At 48.8% G+C, this 24,000-nt stretch overlaps 1 protein-coding gene across 1 annotated transcript in view; it reads left to right on the top strand.

The window, feature by feature from the left end:
- Positions 1-24,000, top strand: part of LOC139764583 (monocarboxylate transporter 9-like) — a 204,747-nt gene that overhangs the window by 128,346 nt on the left and 52,401 nt on the right. Inside the window, exon 3 of the mRNA XM_071691388.1 lies at positions 7,496-7,627. The gene's annotated coding sequence lies outside the window, so the exon portion shown is untranslated. The remainder of the gene's footprint in view (positions 1-7,495; positions 7,628-24,000) is intronic.

The raw sequence follows: 24,000 nt of genomic DNA, 5'->3' as shown, positions 1-24,000 counted from the left end.
AGAGAGAGAGAGAGAGAGGCGGGCTTAACACACATTTGTGTAGAGGAAGAGAGTTGCATGGAGTTGTTTTGCTCTTCCTTTTTTCTTTCACCTACTCGACCGTTTGTCTTTCGAAGCATCAATTCATCCGTCTTTCGAAGCATCCGTCCGTCCGTCCGTCCTTCGAAGCATCTATTCATTCGTCCTTCGAAGCATCCGTTCATCCGTCCGTCCGTCCGTCCTTCGAAGCATCTATTCATCCGTCCGTCCGTCGGTCCTTCGAAGCATCCGTTCATCCGTCCGTCCGTCCGTCCTTCGAAGCATCCATTCATCCATCCGTCCTTCCGTCCGTCCTTCGAAGCATTCATTCATCCGTCCGTCCGTCCTTCGAAGCATCCATTCATCCGTCCGTCCGTCATCCTTCACGTAGTCTGGACTAGTCAGGTGTCCATCATGGTCGCTGCGGTACACACAAATGGACAGGTATTGTGTTGGCTTGACGCACGTCTGGCAGCACAGTAAATGGCTGCCGCGTGTCCCGCGGCGCCGCGCCCCTCCCCCCAACTCGCGTGGGTAAAACTGATGTACGTCTATAGTGCGGATGTGGTCTGCTGTTCGTTATACTTCGTGGTGAATTATGATGTTAAGTTGAGGGTTAACGAGTGTGGGGGAGGAGGAGGTGGTCGACATATTGTTGCATGGGAGGGTCTGTGTTACGCGTGTCTTGTTACCGAGGCGAGGGTATGCATGACGTTACGTGTTGTTGATTCGACGTAACGCAAGAGGCGGGTAGGGAGGGGGTGAAAGGGGTGGGTGGTGTCACGGTATGTGTGTTGTTGGGGTGGGTTAGTGGGTGGGAGGAGGAGGATGAGCCGTGACGTAACGCCTGCCCGTCATCCTGGGTGCTGTTGTAGCACGTTGCCCCTTCCCTCCTCCACCACCATACCTCTTCACTCATCACTCGCTCGCTCACTTCCTCTCTCTCTCTCTCTCTCTCTCTCTCTCTCTCTCTCTCTCTCTCTCTCTCTCTCTCTCTCTCTCTCTCTCCACCACAGCCATGCCCTTCACAACCCACCCTCCTCTCCGTCCCACTAGCCAGCCCCTCCGTCTCTCACCGCCTCACCTGGACACACCTCCCTCACCTCTCTCTACTGCAGCAACACCTCCTCCCTCGCTCACCCTGTGTACCTTGTTCCCAATAACGTCACATGAGGCGTGGCTGTATGTATGTATGTGACCATGTCCCCTTTCCCACCCTGCCTTGTAGCGTAACCGTGCGCGGCGTTACCACCGGGCGTGACGCGTGCAACGTCACGCCTAGCAACGGTGCACGTCACGCGGGTGTGGTTTGGTAAGTCGGCATCGCTGGGATGGGACGGTCTGGTATGGTAGGGAGGATTGGGGATGAAAACCTTATAGGCTCTCTAGGAAGGGGCTGGAGATCTCTCATATCTCCACGGGAAGGGACAGGAGATCTCTCATATATCTCCACGGGAAGGGGCAGGAGATCTCTCATATCTCCACGGGAAGGGGCAGGAGATCTCTCATATCTCCACGGGAAGGGGCAGGAGATCTCTCATATCTCCACGGGAAGGGGCAGGAGATCTCTCATATCTCCACGGGAAGGGGCAAGAGATCTCTCATATCTCCACGGGAAGGGGCAGGGTTCATTAAATATAATTCTCATCGTAATTCTTCCACCCAGAAAAAATCGTCTGTTATGATTTGGTTTAACATAAGAAAAAGGTTCAGTTATTGCAAGGTTGCCCCCGGCATTAGAACATGGTCTGTGCGTCGGTATGTTGAGGAACGGTCCCAGCTTGTCGGGGTCCAATTTGAATTTGAATTTGAAGCCTTTGTTTGTGTGTACGTCGGTAAGACGTATTCATTTTGATAGCACGGATGAATAGGTATCTCGCGCGCGCAGGGGGGAGGGGGGTTGCTGTTTCATGTGTGGTGGGGTGGCGGCGAGAATGGATGAAGGCAGCAAGTATGAATGTGCACATTTGTATATATGTATATGTCTGTGTATGTATATGTATGTATACGTTGAAATGTATAGATATGTATATGTGCATGTGGGCGTTTATGTATATGCATGTGTATGTGGGTGGATTGGGCCATTCTTTCGTCTGTTTTCTTGCGCTACCTCGCTAACGCGGGAGACAGCGACTAAGTATAATGATAATGATGATAATATATATGTTCAGTAAACCATTTTGCCCCATCCTGCTTGCTGGTGCTTTAGCGTTGTGTTATGGTGTGTGTGTGTGTGTCTTCAGCCGATATGGAGAGTGGAATTGCTTGGCTCCCTGGTGCTTGTCAGGTTGAACCTTTTATATAGTCTGAGAGCCGAGGCAGGCAGAGCTCCTGGGAGGGTCTGGGTACGGAGGAAGTCGGAGGCAAGTTTGCTTGCAAGGGCCTTGTAAGGTGGTGGGGGGAGGGCAGGCTGCTTGGATGGGGAGGGGTAGGGAGGATATGGGGGGGGGTTGGGTGGGGCGGGGGAGAAGTGGTGGTGAGTCAGGCATGGGTTACGTAACGCGTTTAATGTTGGCCCTTGTGGTGATGAGCCGGCCTCCTCCTCCTCCTCCTCCTCCCCCTCCTCCTCCCCCATCACACACACACACACACACACACACACACACACACGGGAAGGAGGTTTAGCTGAAACCGCGGGTTCGAGTCCTGTACTGTAGCTGAACACCAGGGAAGAGGAAGGGAGGAAGAGGCGGTAGGCGGCTAGCTACGTGTGCGTTGGAGGTACCTAGTGAGGTGGGGAAGGCTAGAGAGAGAGAGGGAGAGAGTGAGGGACGAATATGCATCATACACATCTCGATAACAGTGTGACGCTGGGGAGGTTCCATTCTCAGCCTTCAATAGGTTCGAGGCGGCAGAAAATTGAGTGGTGGGTAGCGGAGTGGGAAGGGATGGACGACCAACCACTAAATAATGATGACAAATAATGAGAATATTGATAATCCAATTCTCGAATTAACTGTGGCAAAGGGGGAAAAAAAAGCGACAAATAGACCCTTACAATTGTATAGGCAGTGGGTCAGTAGAATATAAGGGGAGTAGACAGACCATCTTTCCACAGACAGTGGCTTGGATGACAATCAAGTGATCCTGTTTAAGGTCTTGGCTGATCCCGTATCTTGGGCGTCGCCTGCAACAGGCTGTGTTGATGTGTGTCTTGGTATGGTGTGTGTGTGTGTGTGAGGGAGGGAAGGAGGTGGAGCAGTAGTTGTGATGTGCTGGCCACCACAGCTTCCCAAAGCCTCCGGCCCCATGGTTAGTGGTGACTAATTAGTGTTCCCGTCCCCAAGCGTGGGTAAAACTGTCGAAAATCCGTTTTTTGTTCGTCCGTCCGTCCGTCCGTCTGTCTGTCTCTCTTGTCTCTCTCTCTCGCGTTGCTCACTCGCCTCCGTTTTCTGTTCTTTGTTGTATTCCCTCCTGCAAAGCTAGATTAGAAGGGATTCGTGGCCAATATTTTTATTTTTTTCTTCTAAATCTATAAACTACACTGGCATTGTTCATTGTTCTAGTTCCATTTTGGAAGGTGCGGTTCGCATGGAGGTTCAGTGTTTGCATTGGTCTGTTTTGTTAAATATTTTTTTTTTAAAAGCTTCTTGTTGAGAGTAATTTAAAGTTACTGTTTAAAATAGTGTACTTCATCGCTCGTTATTGGTTCGACGTATTGGAGACGAAGGGGTTGGGGTTGGGTGGGAGGAAGGCTTTCAGACACACGGGAATATACGAGAACATCGCGTGGAATATACGAGAACAGAATGTTGTTCTGCATGTTATTGCCCCGTGTTGTTGGTTGGTGTTGTACACTTGAGCTATATCGTTTCTCACAGTCAAAATGGGAGCTCTGGTTTCTTAATCTTTTTTTTTTTTTTTTTGTTTCAATTTCATCATTATATAATCGGATTGTCATCGTTATCAAATGCCTGGTGGGGGGTTGGATTGCAGATGTTTCGTAGAGGAAGGAAGAGAAGGAGGAGGAGGAGAGGAGGAGGAAGAGGAGACTCCTGAGGTGAGGTGAGGTGAGGTGAGGTGAGTGCGTGAGTATTGAGGAGGACGTTGACTCTCTCTCTCTCTCTCTCTCTCTCTCTCTCTCTCTCTCTCTCTCTCTCTCTCTCTCTCTCTCTCGTGTGTGTGTGTGTGTGTGTGTGTGTGTCGCTCGCTCGTTCCGTCGTTCATAGGTGCAGCTTGGGTTGCAAGGCGCGCGCGGTGCCTGATCGTCATCGCTGTCTCCGTCATCCTTCCAGCTGCTGCTGCTGCTGCTCCTGCTCCTGCTGCTGTCCCGCGGGGCGGGGCGGGGCGGAGCGTCCACCTTCTCTCACGCGGCGCGTGGCTTACCTCTCTCTCTCTCTCTCTCTCTCTCTCTCTCTCTCTCTCTCTCTCTCTCTCTCTCTCTCTCTCTCTCTCTCTACCCCTCGAGACTTGTAGAGAACAATCACTCAATCCAGCGTCCATTAAAGCGAAAACGACTGGTTCCTACTTGTTTCGTGTCGTTTTGTTATTAACAGGCTCGTTGGTGTTTGTCGTCCCCCCCGCCCCCCCTCCGTCTTCCTACTGACGGCTGTCGTTGCTGCAGGCTAGATAACGACCGTTTTCTATCGTGTAGGACGACGATGATGGCCGTTTTCTGTCGCGCTGGACGACGTTGTTTACGCATTTTGTCGTGTAGGATGACGTTGCTTACGTTTTATGTCGTGTAGGACGACGGTGCTGATGGTTTCTGTCGTGTACGACGACGTTGCTTGCGTTTTCTAGTGCGTAGGACGACGATACTAACGGTTTCTGTCGTGTAGGATGACGAGGATGACGGTCTCTGTCGTGTACGACGACTGTTTCCGTCGCATACGACGACGATGACTGCGGTTTCTGTCGTGTACGACGGCGACGACACAGAGGATGCGAGACTTGCCCCAAGGTCACCCCAGTCGATAACTGGATAACGCTCCGCCCGTCACTCGCCCGTCACACGGGATGTGACGGTATCCTCGCTCACAACACGGCCGGATGTTACGTAGCAGCAGCTTGGGACAACCTAGTCATAACACAGCCGGGTGAGACAGCTTGGGTGTAACATAGCAACGTGGGACGGGACTAGCTTGATTTGAGAGGTGGGTGGTGGTAGAAGAACCACCCTGTTCATGTGACGGGAGTGGTGGTAGGGTGAGGAAGGGGTGGGGGGGGGGGATGTTACGTTTGTTACTGTACCTCACCTGTGTAACGACTGTACCACACACACACACACACACACACACACACACACACACACACACACACACACACACACACACACCTCAAGCAGTGTTCGAAACAGACAAGAACATAGATTAATCTCAGAGGTTAGAAAAGAAAAAAATAATATCATTATTATTATTGTTATTATTATTATTATTATTATTATTATTATTATCATTATTATCATCATTATTATCGTTTCCAGTATATGTTTATAAATAAATGAATATGTACTGGAAACGATAATAATGATAATAATGATAATAATAATGATGATAATAATAATGATAGTAATAATAATAATGATAATGATAATAATAATAATAATAATAATAATGATGATAATAATAATGATAATAATAATAATAATAATGATAATAATAATGATAATAATGATAATAATAACGATAATGATAATTGGAAAACTCAATTTTTTTCCCGTCATCCTCTCTCTGTGTTGTTATTCCCAGACGACCGTAGACTGTGACTGAAGATATCTCAATACCTTCATAGACATCCACTGTGTTAATCTTAGGGGGGAAAAAAAGAGTATTTTGTGTGTGTGTGAGTGTGTGTTTCCCGGGGTTAATGTAGTATTGACCACCCTCACGCCCACACACGCTGTCGGGCGTGTGTGGGCGTGAGGACAGTACATGCAAACTTACAAGGTTGAAAATCTCTCGACCGTCGTTGGTCGGGATGTGTAAGATCTCATACACCTTCATGATGCTGGTCTGTCTGTGTTCCTCGGTGTTATAACGCAGCAATATATATATATATATATATATATATATATATATATATATATATATATATATATATATATATGTATATATATATATATATATATATATATATCCCCTGGGGATAGGGGAGAAAGAATACTTCCCACGTATCCCCTGCGCGTCACAGAAGGCGACTAAAAGGGGAGGGAGCGGGGGGCTGGAAATCCTCCCCTCTCGTTTTTTTTTTTAATTTCCCAAAAGAAGGAATAGAGAACGAGGCCAGGTGAGGATATTCCCTCAGAGGCCCAGTCCTCTGTTCTTAACGCTACCTTGCTAACGCGGGAAATGGCGAATAGTATGAAAGATATATATATATATATATATATATATATATATATATATATATATATATATATATATATATATATATATATATATTTCTATCTTGGTTTAATGTTTGGGAAATGTGTCTGGATGTAGTATAAAGTCTTCAACAACAAGTGTCATTTATCCATTTTTTTTATTTGTTATTCACTGCAGCGGGACTTTCATTGTCTGTCGAAAAGATGAGAAGAAAAAGAAATGAATGATGTTGAATGGTTTATCCTTGTGTGTTGACGATTGTCTCTTTATCTGCGAGGATGCCTGACTGTCTTGAGTCTGTTTCGTTGTCTTTGGATAATCCATTTCGACTCGAGATGAAAACTATGACAATTTTTTTTTTGTGGGGGTGAGGCGGGCTACAGACGAGGTAGTGGTGTCAGGGTCGGCAGGAGGGGAAAGCCCTTGGTATACGAAGCGTAATGATACGACTCGGTGGTGATTTGCGAGAGGTGGAGGGCGTTCGCCGTCGTCTCGCTCTCTTGGGATTTGTAGAATCACTCGGCCAAGAAATTCACACGACCTTCATGATCTGTGCAGATGAGGAGGAGGAGGAGGAGGGTAAGTCCTTCCTCCTCTCCCCTTTATTGTCATATCCTGAGGGCTGCTTGGTATCTCTACTGGATTAGTGGGAGAGAAGAAGAAGAAGAAGAAGAAGAAGAAGAAGAAGAAGAAGGGAGGAGGAGGTAGTAGTAGGGATTGTTGGAGGAGGAGGAGGTGGTGGTTGATTGAGTAGCCAGTGGTAGTGGTCGCGGAATCGCCTCCAGACACACACAAGCCAATTCCATTCGGTGGTGTTGTGATACAGGAGGTACACACCTCACTGTATTGTGCCACGACGGGGGCGCCTCTTTTGAGATTAATCTCCGAATCTTAACTTAAATGGTTGAGTTTTATGTAGACATGATGCATTTTGGCCTTGGTTAGACTCACTGGAGCTCATTGAAACAATGATATACCATTATATTGCATTGTACATGTTTATATATCATTCACGTAGCTGTGTGACTCTGGCTTCTTGCCTAACGTCTGCCTCTCAGCAACTCTCACTAAGCTAAGCTTCTTTCCAGCAGGAAATTGATGACAGCCACTCGGGGGCTTCTTAAAGGAGTCGACTCTATATGTATATGTTTTTCTCTCTCGCTTTTCAGAAACAGGAGAACGTGTCGGGTGCTCCGAGTTGTACATAGACGGTTGGTGAGCTCATCTCCCAGAGGCAGGAGTTACCTGAGGGTGCTTGAAGACGAGTCGCATCTTTGTATCGGGAGCCACACGCAGAAGAGGTGAGTGCCGAAAGGATATGGGAATGACTAGGTTCTCCTGGTCGTATGAAACTGCTTAATGTATGTAAGCGAAACATGTACAGTGGATTGGAACATCCTTATTAACCCAGTGGGGTCTGACTCAAACCCTTTTGTGTCCAGTGTAATCCCTTTCTACACCATCGCTCTCAAGATGAGCCCCAGGGGTGTGTACACGATAAGGTAGCCGCTGATGGAGGCACAAATCAAGTCAAGTCATGGGTATTTAGGTCTCGTAGGAGCTTGGAGAGAACATGACCACCTGAAGCACTCGGGTGGAGGACTTCGAGACTTGAGATATGATGGCCTTTCAGGACCTCACGTTTGAACAGAACCGCTGGACAAACTAATGGGATTAGGGCCTCTGGAAACTGTTGGAGGGTGGGTGACAAGAGTTTCTTGGGCCAGGGTGAAACATTACCTTTAGAACTGCTTTAAGGACTTAGAGATTTCTTTAGGTCAAGGTTGATTGAGGCTCTGGGAGGACAGAGTCTTTAAGAACTGCATGACGATAAGCACCAAGAGTTTTCTTGAGTCTGGGCTGCACGAACTTCAGTAGGACAGGAACCTTTAGGGCTGCACGAACTTCAGTAGGACAGGAACCTTTAGGGCTGCACGAACTTCAGTAGGACAGGAACCTTTAGGGCTGCCAGAGGCCCGTATGGTGTGGTTACCAAGAGCATTTCTTTAGCTAGAACCAACACAACTCTTCATGTTGGGGGTAGGACCTCAGTCCACAGCTGTCGCATGAAAGGTAATCAAGAACTGTATTAGGGCCAGAGTCTTGAGAACTCAAGTTAAAGAGGAGCTCCTGAGTGACCGTAGAGTAAAGTACTCCAGAAATCTAGGCAGTTGTGACCCAAGGAGATGTAGTAGAACTTTGTTCATAAAGCAATGGTAGAACACTGCACGTAAAACCTTAAGAGGAACTCTACCCTTGGAATGATAAGTAGAAGAACTCTGGACCTGCAGCAGTTGGTTGGTTTATCACTCTTTGTTCCAGCGACCTTGCGGTCTGCTTCGGAGTCGACAACCTCCGCCACGACGCGAATGGCCAAGACTCGCGTGTGCGAAGTCAAGAGCAGGTGTTCCTCCTGCTCCTCCTCCCGCGCACTAGGGGTATACAATGGCATAATCGCTGCGGCTCCTTGAGATAAGCCCGCGCTCAGGATTATACTCTCAGTGACTGATTCATGCATCGGACTGGATCCGATAAGTAGCAATTACTGATCGCATCACGAATCTCTTTAATGGGGTACGATACTTTACAGCTCGCTAATACGACCGGGAAATCCTGATATGTTTCAGCGTCTCGAGTGAGGTACGATAGGATTTCAACCCCCTTTTCATGAGGTCTATGACATCAACCTCTCTGTGGCTGGACTTGAACTTGTGACTATACCACTGTAGTACGGAGGGTTTAGGGGGATAGTTGGGTTTTAAACCTCTTCCTCGCGCCATCTAAGAGTTTATGAAGAGGGTAGATTAAGACCTAGGGGGATCTGACACCTTATGAGATAAGAACGTCAGCTTATCATAAGGCAAATGACTTGCAGTTGTCACCTGTGGTGCGTAGCGTGAGACAATACTGCCTTAAAGACTCGGAGTCTCTTTGTAATGTTCCGTCTTCACGAGGATGGAGTAAAGGGGTTTGGTTTAGAGGATTTTTGTGGTTGATTGTTTGAAGGTGTGTGTTTGCTACACACGCACCTGGTTGCTTGGTTGGCAGCAGCCTAGTTGGTTGATGGCTGGCTGGCTTGGTAGCTAGCTTGGGTGGAGAACACATTCTCTCCACGCTGCTGGTGGTGGTGGAGATAGTGGTGGTGTTGGTGGTGGTGTTGGTGATACTGGTGGTGGTGGTGTGGTGGTGGCGGTGACTCAGTGTGCGCCTCGTAAAACCTGTGGCTCGGAAGTAGCGTTCTTGTGGCCGTCGCGTTGGTTCACAGTGAGTGTTCCGGTAGGGAGGCATGGCGGCGTGGTGAACAGTGTAATTGCCCTTCCTCTCTCTCTCTCTCTCTCTCTCTCTCTCTCTGTTTGTGTGTGTGTGGTTCGGGGGGGACCAGAGTGAGTCTTTTTATGGCAGACGTTGGAAGATAAACTTGATGTATCTTCTTTCCCCGAGTATCTGATAAGATATGGATATTATTAGCGTCTGTGTTGTTAGAAGAGAGGGAGAAAAAAAGGAAAGCTCCTTATCGATGATTGTTAACTCCTTGAACCCGACGGTACGACCCTTGAGCACGAAGGTACGACCCTTGAGCACGACGGAACGACCCTTGAGCACGACGGTATGACCCTTGAGCACGACGGAACGACCCTTGAGCACGACGGTATGACCCTTGAGTACGACGATACGACCCTTGAGCCCAACGGTATGACCCTTGAGTACGACGGAACGACCCTTGAGAACGACGGTATGACCCTTGAGCACGACGGAACGACCCTTGAGCACGACGGTACGACCCTTGAGTACGACGGAACGACCCTTGAGCACGACGGTATGACCCTTGAGAACGACGGTACGACCCTTGAGCACGACGGTATGACCCTTGAGTACGACGATACGACCCTTGAGCCCAACGGTATGACCCTTGAGTACGACGGAACGACCCTTGAGCACGACGGTGTGACCCTTGAGCACGACGGTACAGACCCCTGAGCACGACGGTATGACCCTTGAGCACGACGATACGACCCTTGAGCACGACGATATGACCCTTGAGTACGACGGTATGACCCTTGAGCACGACGGAACGACCCTTGAGCACGACGGTATGACCCTTGAGCACGACGGTACGACACTTGGGTGTGATGGTACGATACTTGAGCACGACGGTACGACCCTTGAATAAGATAGCCAGGTCTTGTAAACATGGTAGGTTAAGGGTCAGGTCAAAGGTCACGCCTAATTGTTGAAGGTCTTTGCCATCGTGTTCAAAGGTCCGTACCTTCATGTTGAAGGTCCGTACCATCGTGCTCAAGGGTCCGTACCTCCATGTTGAAGGTCCGTACCATCGTGCTCAAGGGTCTGTACCTTCATGTTGATGGTCCGTACCATCGTGTTCAGAGGTCCGTACCTTCATGTTGAAGGTCCGTACCATCGTGCTCAAGGGTCCGTACCTTCATGTTGATGGTCCGTACCATCGTGCTCAAGGGTCTGTACCTTCATGTTGAAGGTCAGTACCATCGTGCTCAAGGATCCGTGCCTTCATGTTGATGGTCCGTACCATCGTGCTCAAGGGTCTGTACCTTCATGTTGATGGTCCGTACCATCGTGCTCAAGGGTCTGTACCTTCATGTTGATGGTCCGTACCATCGTGCTCAAGGGTCTGTACCTTCATGTTGATGGTCCGTACCATCGTGCTCACGAGTCCATTCCGTCGTACTGAAGGTTTACGAGACGGTCATGAATATACGAGACATTTGTCTGCTCACACCGATATGTCCTCTCCCTTCCTAGAAATCCCCTCTCCCTCCCCGTCCCGTCTCTCCCTTCCCACAGGGGAGCACAGAGCTGGTCTGATCTCCCGCCGGTCCACTGTGGGTTTGATGGAGAGGAGTGTGGCACAGTGGGTGTCTGATGGTGGGCCCGCCCGTCGTGCACACGCTCCATATGATTTGAGGCAGGGCCTTGGCCTCCTCCTCCTCCTCCTCCTCCTCTTCTTCCACCTCCTCCTTCTCCTTCTCTTCCTCCTTCCTCCTCCTCCTCCTTCTCCTATTCCTCTTCCTACTCTTCTTCCTACTCCTCCTTTTCCTCCTCCTCCTATTCCTCTTCCTACTCCTCTTCCTCCTTCCTCCTCTTCTTTTATCCTAGAGATGGCTATATCCGCGGTGGTATAGCGGAGAAATTGCGTTTCTATACATATGTGTGTGTGTGTGTGTGTGTGTGTGTGTGTGTGTGTGTGTGTGTGTGTGTGTATAGTTTTATACGTGAGCAAATGACCTTTGTTGATGAATCAGTATTTTTTCTTTACCTTTTATATATATATATATATATATATATATATATATATATATATATATATATATATATATATATATATATATATATATATATATATTTTCAGAAAACTGACTGACATTTCTTACATATTATTGCTTCATATTTCTCCTAAGTACACCATATGTAATTCATTATGGAAATAAACCAAGAATTGCATGCCACACATTAATCTAGACCTTGTGAATGTTATTAATATTTTACAAAATATTTTGGAAATATTTTGTATACTATGAGTTTACATAGACTCTATTGGCCATCTGTGAACACACAGAACCACCTCAGAAGAGCAGGTGACGTAATATATATATATATATATATATATATATATATATATATATATATATATATATTGGATTTCTGTACCACCTTTCCCTCACCGCGTGTGCCCCACACACACACACACACACACACACACACACACACACACACACATGGGAGGGCAAGATCCGTTCGTCCCTTCTCTCAGTACGAAGTCTCAAAGACGCGGGAACGGATGCGCGGCAAGCTGGCTGGCTGGCTGCCTGCCTGGCTGCTCTCCCTCGCTTGGTGGCTGCCTGCCTGCCTGCCCTCCCTCGCTGGGTGGCTGGCTGGCTGGCTGCTCTCCCTCGCTGGCTGGCTGGCTGACTGACTGGCTGCTCTCTCTCGCTGGCTGGCTGGCTGACTCAGCTTCCGTTAACAGAGGTATTCTCCTATTGTCTCTTACGCTCTACTGTCTGTCCCGTCAATCTCCCCTCCTCCTCCCCGCTGTTCGTTCTACGCCCCCCGCGTCTGTTAACGCGCGTGCTCTCGTTTGTGACCTCTCTCTCTCTCTCTCTCTCTCTCTCTCTCTCTCTCTCTCTCTCTCTCTCTCTCCCGATACGTCGTGTCTGGTTGTAGGTATTGCTGTACGAGGCGACCAGGTGTGGGTTTTGGGGGAGGAGGAGGAGGAGGAGGCAGAGCAGCAGGAGGAGGTGAGGTGAGGTGGTCTACCAGCCAGCCAGCCAGCCAGCCAGTCAACCAACCAGCCATGGGTAGAGAGAGAGAGAGAGAGAGAGAGAGAGAGAGAGAGAGAGAGAGAGAGAGAGAGAGGGAGGGAGGGAGGGAGAGAGGTTACAGTAACATTGGTGTAGCCGGAAGTCACGTCCCATGGCTGTTGTGGTCCTCCACCTCCCCACCACTGGACTCATGACTCACCAACCCGTCCCGCCCTCAACCCACCCACTCACCAGATGACTCAGGGACTCAGCCACTCCACACCCCCCAGTCCTCTCCCTCCAATCCAGTCCAGTCCACCACTCCATTACTAAGAGTACTCCCTCCTCCACCCATTACTTCTCTGTTCATGTCCTCCAAGTTCCCTCCACCCACACAGTTTAAAAGGATGACACTCACCCGTCCCGTCCCCCTCGTCAAGAGGATGACACTCATCCGTCATCCCCTCATCAAAAGGATGACAGTCTCACCCGTCTCCCCCGGATGACACATTCACCTGTCCCCCTACTTCGTACCTGTCGTCCATCCCACACACCGCAAGAAGGGAGGAGGAAGTGAGGGTGGGATGGGGGTCGAATAGGATCCAAACCCACTGTGAAGATGATGATGATGATGATGGTTACGACCTTTTGGTGGGGGTGTATTTGTGTATTATCCCCTGGTCTCTATGACCTGGTACCTGGTGAAGGTTCCAGGTCACATAAGGTCATGGGAGCTGGTACACCTCATGGAGCCTCAGCTAGCTATGTGTTCCATCTTTCATGAGCAGCGTGATCATGCGGACCCCACAGAGCAGGACGTGTGCATGGGAACAGCAGAGACACGACTCGAGCCTCATCACCAGTTAGTCACCTGTTGCTCTCCGTGTGCTAAGTGGCACAGTCCAATCTGGTGGCTGTGGTCAGTGCAGCAGCGCTTACCTCCTCCTTCTCCTCCTCCTCTTCCTTCTCCTCCTCCTCCTCCTCCTCCTCCTCCTCCTCCTCCTCCTCCTCACCCGTGCTGTGGATGGTGGGAGAGGGGAATATATTTTTTTTCCTCCTTTCCCCGTCTTCTGAGAATGTAGGGGGTCGAGAGTGAATTGAACTGAGCGCCAAGCGACACGGTCCAAGGATTTTGTAGATCACAACAGTATGGTTGAAGGTAAGGAATATATATATATATATATATATATATATATATATATATATATATATATATATATATATATATATATTATTTTTTTTTTTTATTGTACTTTGTCGCTGTCTCCCGCGTTTGCGAGGTAGCGCAAGGAAACAGACGAAAGAAATGGCCCCCCCCCCCCATACACATGTATATACATACGTCCACACACGCAAATATACATACCTACACAGCTTTCCATGGTTTACCCCAGACGCTTCACATGCCTTGCTTCAATCCACTGACAGCACGTCAACCCCGGTATACCACATCGCTCCAATTCACTCTATTCCTTGCCCTCCTTTCACCCTCCTGCATGTTCAGGCCCCGATCACACAAAATCTTTTTCACTCCATCTTTCCACCTCCAATTTGGTCTCCCTCTTCTCCTTGTTCCCTCCACCTCCGACACATATATCCTCTTGGTCAATCTTTCCTCACTCATCCTCTCCATGTGCCCAAACCACTTCAAAACACCCTCTTCTGCCCTCTCAACCACGCTCTTTTTATTTCCACACATCTCTCTTACCCTTACGTTACTCACTCGATCAAACCACCTCACACTACACATTGTCCTCAAACATCTCATTTCCAGCACATCCATCCTCCTGCGCACAACTCTATCCATAGCCCACGCCTCGCAACCATACAACATTGTTGGAACCACTATTCCTTCAAACATACCCATTTTTGCTTTCCGAGATAATGTTCTCGACTTCCACACATTCTTCAAGGCCCCCAGGATTTTCGCCCCCTCCCCCACCCTATGATCCACTTCCGCTTCCATGGTTCCATCCGCTGCCAGATCCACTCCCAGATATCTAAAACACTTCACTTCCTCCAGTTTTTCTCCATTCAAACTCATCTCCCAATTGACTTATATATATATATATATATATATATATATATATATATATATATATATATATATATATATATATATATATATATATATATATATATATATCATCCCTGGGGATAGGGGAGAAAGAATACTTCCCACGTATTCCCTGCGTGTCGTAGAAGGCGACTAAAAGGAAAGGGAGCGGTGGGCTGGAAATCCTTCCCTCTCATTTTTTTCTTAATTTTCCAAAAGAAGGAACAGAGAAGGGGGCCAGGTGAGGATATTCCCTCAAAGGCCCAGTCCTCTGTTCTTAACGCTACCTCGCTGATGCGGGAAATGGCGAATAGTATGAAATATATATATATATATATATATATATATATATATATATATATATATATATATATATATATATATATATATATATTTGAGGGGGGGTTGGGTGTGCCTGTATTGGTGAGTAGATATAGTATTTGTTGTGGCGGATCAGGTGGATAAATAGCCTCTCTCTCTCTCTCTCTCTCTCTCTCTCTCTCTCTCTCTCTCTCTCTCTCTCTCTCTCTCTCTCTCTCTCTCTCTCTCTCTCTCTCTCTCCACGTGCGTTAACCTTTCGTGTTACCGGACTCCGCCTGCCTGCGGTTCCGCCGCGAGTGTTAAGTAAAGTCACCTTGGGCGAGGCTGGATCATCATCATCGCCCGTTGGCGCGGGAAGGCGTGCAGTGCAGTCGTGTCCAAAAGAGCTTCTCCCACTCCAAGGGGGGAGTCCGCCGTTTCCCTGCTACTGAGAGTAGCGCAGCGCAGCCTTGACCAGAGCAGCAGGAGCCCCCTCAGAGAGTGGAGTCTTGATAATGATAACAGCATTGATAATAATGATGATGATGGTGAGTGTGTGTGTGTGTGTGTGTGTGTGTGTGTGTTTTAAGCACATGTTTGAACCTTTTGAGCACGGCGGTACGACCCGTGACCTCGAGAATACGACCCTTGGGTCATTTGGCGTGATCTTTGATCTAACCTGCTTTAATTATAGGGACGAATAACATTAGTATTATTGCCGTCTGTATACTGAGGTCTCACAGATGCTGAGGACAGTATACTGAAGTCTCACAGATGCTGAGGACATAATACTGAAGTCTCACAGATGCTGAGCACAGTATAGTAAGGTCACAGATGCTGAGGACAGTATACTAAAGTCTCACAGATGCTGAGGACAGTATACTGAAGTCTCACAGATGCTGAGCACAGTTGAGAATGAAAAACAAAAGTTTTTGAGGGTGAACTTTGGCGTTGAGAATGAAAAACAAAAGGTTTTGGGGGTGAATTTTGGCGTTGAGAATGAAAAACAAAAGGTTTTGGGGGTGACCTTTGGCGTTGCGAAGGAACTTTGGCGTTGAAAATGAAAAACAAAAGGTTTTGGAGGTGACCTTTGGCCTTGAGAAGGCACTCTATAGCTTTTAAGTCTACGAGTGTCTTTTCTTTCAGTGGGAGTCGGTGAACTCGTCAGGATACACTCACCCCTGGCACAAAAATATTGGGGGACACATTTTGGCTGAGGTGCGAAACTTTAGCCTCCTTGAGCACGACTTGGGAGAGGGGGTGGTGGTCGGCGTCCCCTTGAGTTTGCCTGTTCGAACTTTGGGCTCTGATGATGATGATGATGGTAGTGGCTTGGGCCTGTGGGAGGGGCGGGGGCTCTGCTTGACCTAACGCTTTTTCAAAGGTTGGGTCAGGGTCAGGGTCAAAGGCCAGGCTGTCATGTATAACCGAAGGGTTGTGTGTGTGTGTGTCGTTGTTTTGCCAACTGGGTTGTGAGATAAGAGGTTTAGAATGAGTTGGTCGTTGTGTCAGGTCCGTCTTTCTTTTGTTTTAAGATTACATTGAAGTGTTGTGAAAAACATGCCTCGACTCCTCTGCCTCATAAGGTTGACCTTCTCATAAAACTTAGAGGGCGAGGTAGTTCTTCATTGATGGCCTCTTCCTCGAGATGATGGATCTCTTTTTTATAGTTTCTTTTTAACTCCTCAGAGTTGGTGGCTGGCCACCGCATCATCGTCTCCTTGCATGCTGAGGCGATGGAGGTGAAGGTTTGAGGAGGGGGGGATTTTTGGGCTGAATATGTTCCATAATGTTTTCCCTGTGTTGGAGACCTGAAGAGCTCAGTAATTCCCGTCCCAAAGGGGGAAAATTTTAATGACCAGAGGGGCTCAGTCATTCCCGTTAGCAGAGGAGTATCATATCCCGTCCCAGAGTGGTATTTAATGACCAGAGGGGCTCCGTAAAGCCCGTCCCAGAGGAGTATTTTGCTTAGCAGAAGGTTCCCAGTCACTCCCACCCATAGAGGAGTATTTGCTAAGATTATTTCTGGGGGTTTGTATGTATCGTTCCTTCCGTCCACAACCCTCCTCCTCCTCCTCCTCCTCCTCCTCCTCCTCCTCCTCCTCCTCCACGGATTCGGATATCTCGTTTCCCTTAAGTCTACTAACGCAGTGAGTCAGTTGTTGTTCGCTGATGATACAGCGCTGGCGGCTGATTCATGTGAGAAACTGTAGAAGCTCGTTGCGGGCTGGGGTGGGCGTGGGGTTGGTTGGTTCTGGGGTGATCCCAGTGGAGTTGTGGAGTGTGGGTGGCGTCAAGTGGTGGAGAGAGAGAGAGAGAGAGAGAGAGAGAGAGAGAGAGAGAGAGAGAGAGAGAGAGAGAGAGAGAGGTAGGAGAATGGGGTTTGGAGGGAAGACGGGGTAGTGAGGTTGGTGTGGCTTCGAGGTTTTAAGGTGGGGGTTTAGGAAGGACAGATGATTAGTGGATTTATATAAATGAGGTTGTATGATGGATGCCACTTCATGGGATTGGCTACTTAGTGGATCATTAGGTAGTCTGGGGTCGTTACGAAGGCCAGGGGTCGTGGGATTCGAGGTCGTTCGCAAGGAAAGGGCGTAGGGTCAAGATCCCTAAGGGGCGCGGGCGTGCGTTCCATCCATCGACCTCCATGGCCTCATGAGATGACCTGGCCTGTTTTGCCTAGGGTCAGACCGTGGTTCTTGTTGCTGTTCCTCCTGCAGGAGGCGAGGGCAGGGGGGGAACTATGAGGACCCCCCACTGCCTCCCTCCCTGCCTGGCCATGTCTTACCCACCCCCTGCCAGCCTGGCAAGGAGGAGGTCCTCCCTCCCTTCCTCCTTCCCCACCACCCCTGTCTGCCTGCCTGCCAGTACCTGGCCATATCCCTCAGGGTTCGTGCGCCATTAATCTTTGGCGGTGTTAGCGAAGAGTTGAGCCCAAGACGATGTGGACCATAAATAAGGTGCGGGAAGGATTGAAGGGATGGAGTGTGTGTGCGGGAAGGATTGAAGGGATGGAGTGTTGGGGGATTGAAAGGATGGAGTGCGGGAGGATTGAAGGGATGGAGTGTGTGTGCGGGAAGGATTGAAGGGATGGAGTGTTGGGGGATTGAAAGGATGGAGTGCGGGAGGATTGAAGGGATGGAGTGTTGGGGAATTGAAAAGGATGGAGTGTTGGGAGGGAGGACTAAAGGGATGGAGTGATGAGGGATTGAAAGGATGAAGTGGGGGGGATGGAAGGGTTGGAGTGTGGGGGGATTGAAGGGATGAAGTGTTGGGGATTGAAGGGATGGAGTGTTGGGGATTGAAGAGATGGAGTGTGAGAGGATTGAAGGGACGGAGTGCAGGAGGATTGAAGGGATGGAGTGCGGGGGATTGATGGGATGGAGTGTTAGGGGATTGAAAGGATAGAGTGGGGAGGTGGTGAAGGAGGGAATAGATACGTTAGGGGAGCGAAGGAGTTTGTTGGTGACGGATGAAGGGTGGGTGGAGATGAGGGAGTTGAGGGGGTGGAGACGTATCAGGTGGTAGGGAGCGTGTCTATGTCAATGGGAGGGAATATGTAGAGAAGAAAGGGGGAGGGGAGGAGGGTAGTGATAGTCATTGGAGGGAAGGAGGAATGGAGATGTTGGAGATCAGAGGTGTGTGTGTGTGTGTGTGTAGCGATGAGAGAGAGAGAGAGAGAGAGAGAGAGAGAGAGAGAGAGAGAGAGAGAGAGAGAGAGAGAGAGAGAGAGAGAGGGGGGGGGGGGAGATGCGCGAGAGAAAGCGAGATTGTGAGATAGGAATTAATTGGTGACATATACGAACCCGAGAGAGAGAGAGAGAGAGAGAGAGAGAGAGAGAGAGAGAGAGAGAGGGGGGGGGAGATGCGCGAGAGAAAGCGAGATTGAGAGATAGCAATTAATTGGTGACATATACGAACCCAAACACCGAGATGGGACATGATAAGGCTTGAGAGTTTGGGGTTGTGGGGTTGTGTGTGGGGTTGTGTGGGGGTGTTGTTTGGTTGGTTTGGTCAGTGTCCCCCTAGAGGTGTGTGGGAGGGAGAGGGGAGTGAGGTCGTGGTTGAGGGAGGGGGGGATGTTGGTAGTGGGTGTGTGGAGGAGTGAGGGAGGTGAGTGGTGTTTGGAGAGGAAGGCATGTTAGGGGGAAGGAAGGGAGGAGGTGTCAGGGAAAGTGGCAGAATTAACGAGAAACATTTATGGGTTTTCTGGAAAGCGAGAAGATCTCCCTTTCGAACCACGGGGCTCAGGTTGAGGCTCCAGGGGTGGATGACCACCCCTGGTAATGGTTGTGGTGGATGAGTGGATGAACCCTAGGGTGATCCTCCTCCTCCTCTACCCTTGGTAATAGTTATGGTGGATGACCACTGGGTGTAATCATCCATCTCTCCCTGGTAATGGCTGTGGCGGTGGCTGGATGACCACAGGGTAATCATCCACCCACCCCGCCACTGGTAATAGCTAGTGGTAAGGTAGTGGCGACTCTTCCCACTTGAGATGGTCTCAGTGGTTGCGGGCGAGACTCTCGCAAAACTTCCAACTGATGTAAGTAAAGTAATTACCCGTTTGTGATTACTGTAATTACTGTTCAGGGATTTTAAGCCTGGCCTCCCCTCTTCCTTACACTTATAACCGTAAGTACATACCTCCTCCTACACTTATAATCGTAAGTACATAACTCCTCCTACACTTATAACCGTAAGTACATACCTCCTCCTACACTTATAACCGTAAGTACATACCTCCTCCTACACTTATAACCGTAAGTACATACCTCCTCCTACACTTATAACCGTAAGTACATACCTCCTCCTACACTTATAATCGTAAGTACCTCCCTCCCACCTCCTCCTCCTTCACTTACAGCCGTAAGTACATCATCTTTACCTTAATATTTTGAGGTTTTGTAACATTTACACTCTGGGATCACCTACTGCTTATACTGACAAGGAAGGAGTATGTACTGAGCACACCCACCATGTATTGAGCACACCTACCATGTATTGAGCACACCCACCATGTATTGAGCACACCCACCATGTATTGAGCACACCTACTATGTGCTGAGCACACCCACATTGTACTGAGCACACCTACCATGTCCTGAGCACACCCACCATGTATTGAGCGCACCCACCATGTATTGAGCACACCCACCATGTATTGAGCACACCCACCATGTACTGAGCACACCTACCATGTACTGAGCACACCCACCATGTACTGAGCCCACCCACCATGTACTGAGCACACCCACCATGTACTGAGCACACCTACCATGTACTGAGCACACCTACCATGTACTGAGCACACCCACCATGTACTGAGCACACCTCCCATGTACTGAGCACACCTCCCATGTACTGAGCACACCCATCATGTACTGAGCACACCCACCAAGTACTGAGCACACCCACCATATACTGAGCACACCCACCATGTACTGAGCACACCCACCATGTACTGAGCACACCTCCTAGAGAAGCAGTAGAGCAAGTGTAAGTGCGTTTGGCATTGAGCGCTTGCTCGTCCACCGGTTATTTTGAGCACGTCGCTTCCTGGCCGTTCGCTGGACACTTCTGCGGTGAAGCGTTTGTTTGAATGTGTGATGGGAGGAACCTGCCTACGAGCATGGCTGGCTGTACGGCCGTTAAACACACGACGGGACGACCCACAACGATTGGCGGGGTAATGATGATGGGCTGTTGCATCTCTCTCTCTCTCTCTCTCTCTCTCTCTCTCTCTCTCTCTCTCTCTCTCTCTCTCTCTCTCTCTCTCTCTCTCTCTCTCTCTCTCTCTCTCTCTCTCTCACCACCCGTGTAGTGTGGTTGTAGTGATGTGGTAGTGATGACGTGGGTCATAATGTACCGTAGTGATGCTATGGTATCTGTAATGTAACGTAGTGATGACATGGGTAGCAATATAATGTACCGTAGTGATGACATGGGTAGCAATATAATGTACCGTAGTGATGACATGGGTCGCAATATAATGTACCGTAATGATGACGTGGGTCGCAATATAATATACCGTAGTGATGATGTGGGTAGTTTGATGTACCGTAGTGATGACATGAGTAATGTACCGTAGTGATGACATAGATAATGTACCGTAGTGGTGACATGAGTAATATACCGTAGTGATGACATAGATAATGTACCGTAGCGATGACATGAGTAATGTACCGTAGTGATGACATGAGTAATGTACCGTAGTGGTGACATGAGTGATGTACCGTAGTGATGACATGAGTAATGTACCGTAGTGATGACATGAGTAATGTACCGTAGTGATGACATGAGTAATGTACCGTAGTGATGACATATGCAGCAGTATAGTGTAATGTGGGGATGACACGAGCAGGTCAGGGAGTTGCTGGCTGGGAGCGAGTTGAGTTGAGTGAGAGCGACATCATCTCCACCAAACATGAGGACAATTGGATCATGTCACATTGCTGGGCAAGGCGGCCGCGGCCAGCAAGGCTACACACGTGTCCACCGCTGCAGAAGGCTAGGCTGTGGAGGATAGGTTAGGTAAGTAGGTAAGTTAGAGAAGGTGGGTGGGTAGGTAAGTAGTTTAGGGTAGGTTCGGTGGGTAAGTAGATAGTTGGGAAAGTTGATGGGTGGGTAGGTGAGTAGTTTAGGTTAGGTGGGTAAGTAGGTAATTAGGGAAGTTGGTAAATGGTTAGGTAAGTAGTTTAGGCTAGATTAGGTTAGGTAAGTGGGTATAGCTAGAAGCCTCGCGAGTTAGGAGGTTAGGTTAGGTTAGAGTTGGACTAGGTGCTATTTCTCTTCCTCGTTCGCTTCACACACACACACCCTCGCTTCACGTCTTCCTTTTGCCTGATATTCAGTTTAAGTTCCTGTATCCGGAAGTGTGTCGGGCAATTCTTCATTTCCGACACGTCTTTGTTCCTGGAAATATATTTGCATTTTCGTTTCCTATCCTCCACCCACTCCACCCACCCCACCCACTAACCTCGTTTTCTTTCAATCTCTTGAACACCTCTCTTCAGTCCTCCTTTTGACGCCCCTCCTTTACTGTGTGTGTCTCCTTCGCTTCCTCTTCTTCCCCCCTCTCCTCCTGTCCCTCCTCCTCTTCGTTCCTCACCCGTCCCTCTTCCACACACACACACACACACACACACACACGAGTTGAGGCTGCGGTGGGTTATGTGCGGTTGTGGAAGAAGCGCATGACAACACGGTGTTGGGCCCTACCACCCTCGCCAATGGCGGCCACGTCTTTAAGCTGTCACACCCCAAGTCGTTGGGAGGCGGGCGTGTGTGTGTGTGTGTGTGTGTGAGAGAGAGAGAGAGAGAGAGAGAGAGAGAGAGAGAGAGAGAGAGAGAGAGAGAGAGAGAGAGAGAGAGATGTGTGTGTGTGTGTGTGTGGCGCCGAAAGAAGTGTCGTAGTCTGGTGCTGGGAATGGAATAAATGTTGGAGAGGAAAGGAGAGGCTGGCGCGAAGGAATTGATGGAGCGAATGTAGGAATAGGAACGAGGAATATGTTGGGGGAAAACCAGATAACTGAAGAGCTTGATGGTATGTGATGGGGTTATCTCTGCTGGAGGGACAGCACATGGGAAGGACAGATGACAGAAGACCTGATGGTCTTTGACGGGGGTCGTCTGCTGGAGGGACAGCACATGGGAAGGACAGATAACAAAAGACCTGATGGTCTTTGACGGGGTCGTCTGCTGGAGGGACATCACATGGGAAGGACAGATGACTGAAGACCTGATGGTCTTTGATGGGGGTCATCTGCTGGAGGGACAGCACATGGGAAGGACAGATGACAGAAGACTCGATGGTCTTTGACGGGGTCCTTTGCCGGAGAGCAGTACATTGGAAGGACAGATGACAGAAGACCCGATGGTTTTTGACGAGGTTAATATGCGCTTGAGGACAGAACATAGATATGATGGTCTGGCATCTTGACTTGACCCTTTCAAGTCATCAGGTCACACCCCAGACGATCATACTCAAAGATCATATAAATAACTTAGGTAGGTAAGCAGGTAGGTGTGTAGAGCTGAGGGGGACGAGTTTATGTTGGCAGAGGCGATGTGGCCCAACTGGTTTGTGTTTGATGTCGGGGGTGACGAAATGGTATGGTGGTGAGTGAGTGAGTGAGGGGGGGGAAAGATGACGTTATGGTGTTATGGCAATGGAGTGGGGAGATAACGTGGTATTTCAGTGATTGACCAGGGTGAAGATGATATTGTGCTGTTGTGATCTATTGGGGGAGATGATTTGATGCTACAGTAACCTGTTAGGGAGATACAGTGGGGAGATAACTTTGTGTGATAGTGTTTTAATGAGGAAATAACTAGGTATTATGTTCAAGGTACAGTGTGACCGGGTATTATATTACAGAGGAAGAGAATTTTGATAAGACGTCTACTCATGTGAGTACGATTCCTCTTTAGCGTGTGTGTGTGTGTGTGTGTGTGTGTGTGTGTGTGTGTGTGAACGAATTTAGCCAAGAACTCGACCCTTCTCGCCTTCTTTGGGGCTTGTAGGTCAATGTTCTTATTGTTTCCATGTTTAAGACCTCCCCTCCGTGGGTCTAGTCGGTGATATACTTAATGTTTTACCTAGGACCTGCCACCTGTCATTCCCAGTGAGTTGATTTTGTATTACTGTTGCTTCCATTTTGCCTATCACTTCTGCTTTCCAGGTCTTTGAACGTTATTATCAATAGCATCATCTTGACTTCGAAAGTTCCCTTCCTTGGGTTGTTTGTCGTAGGTGTTTACCTCAGTATTCGCATCAGTCTGATTCCTATCGTCCCTGGGTCTTGGAGATGATGTTATCATTCGTTCGTGACCTGCATCACCACCCCACTAGGGCCCTATGGATGTTTCCCCACCCTCGGGGCTCCATCCTCGCCGCCTATACCAACACACACACACACACCCCAGCCTGCACCTCCCTTCCCTTCCCTCCCTCACCTCACCTCACCTCCTCATCCTGAGTGCCTCAGGATGGCAACATCTGCACGGAAGTCTCAGCCATTGTAAGACGGGCTCCCCAGCT

Source organism: Panulirus ornatus, chromosome 50 (genome assembly GCF_036320965.1).
Source record: "Panulirus ornatus isolate Po-2019 chromosome 50, ASM3632096v1, whole genome shotgun sequence".
Taxonomy (NCBI): Eukaryota; Metazoa; Arthropoda; class Malacostraca; order Decapoda; family Palinuridae; genus Panulirus; species Panulirus ornatus.
This window is presented reverse-complemented; position numbering and strand designations above follow the sequence as displayed.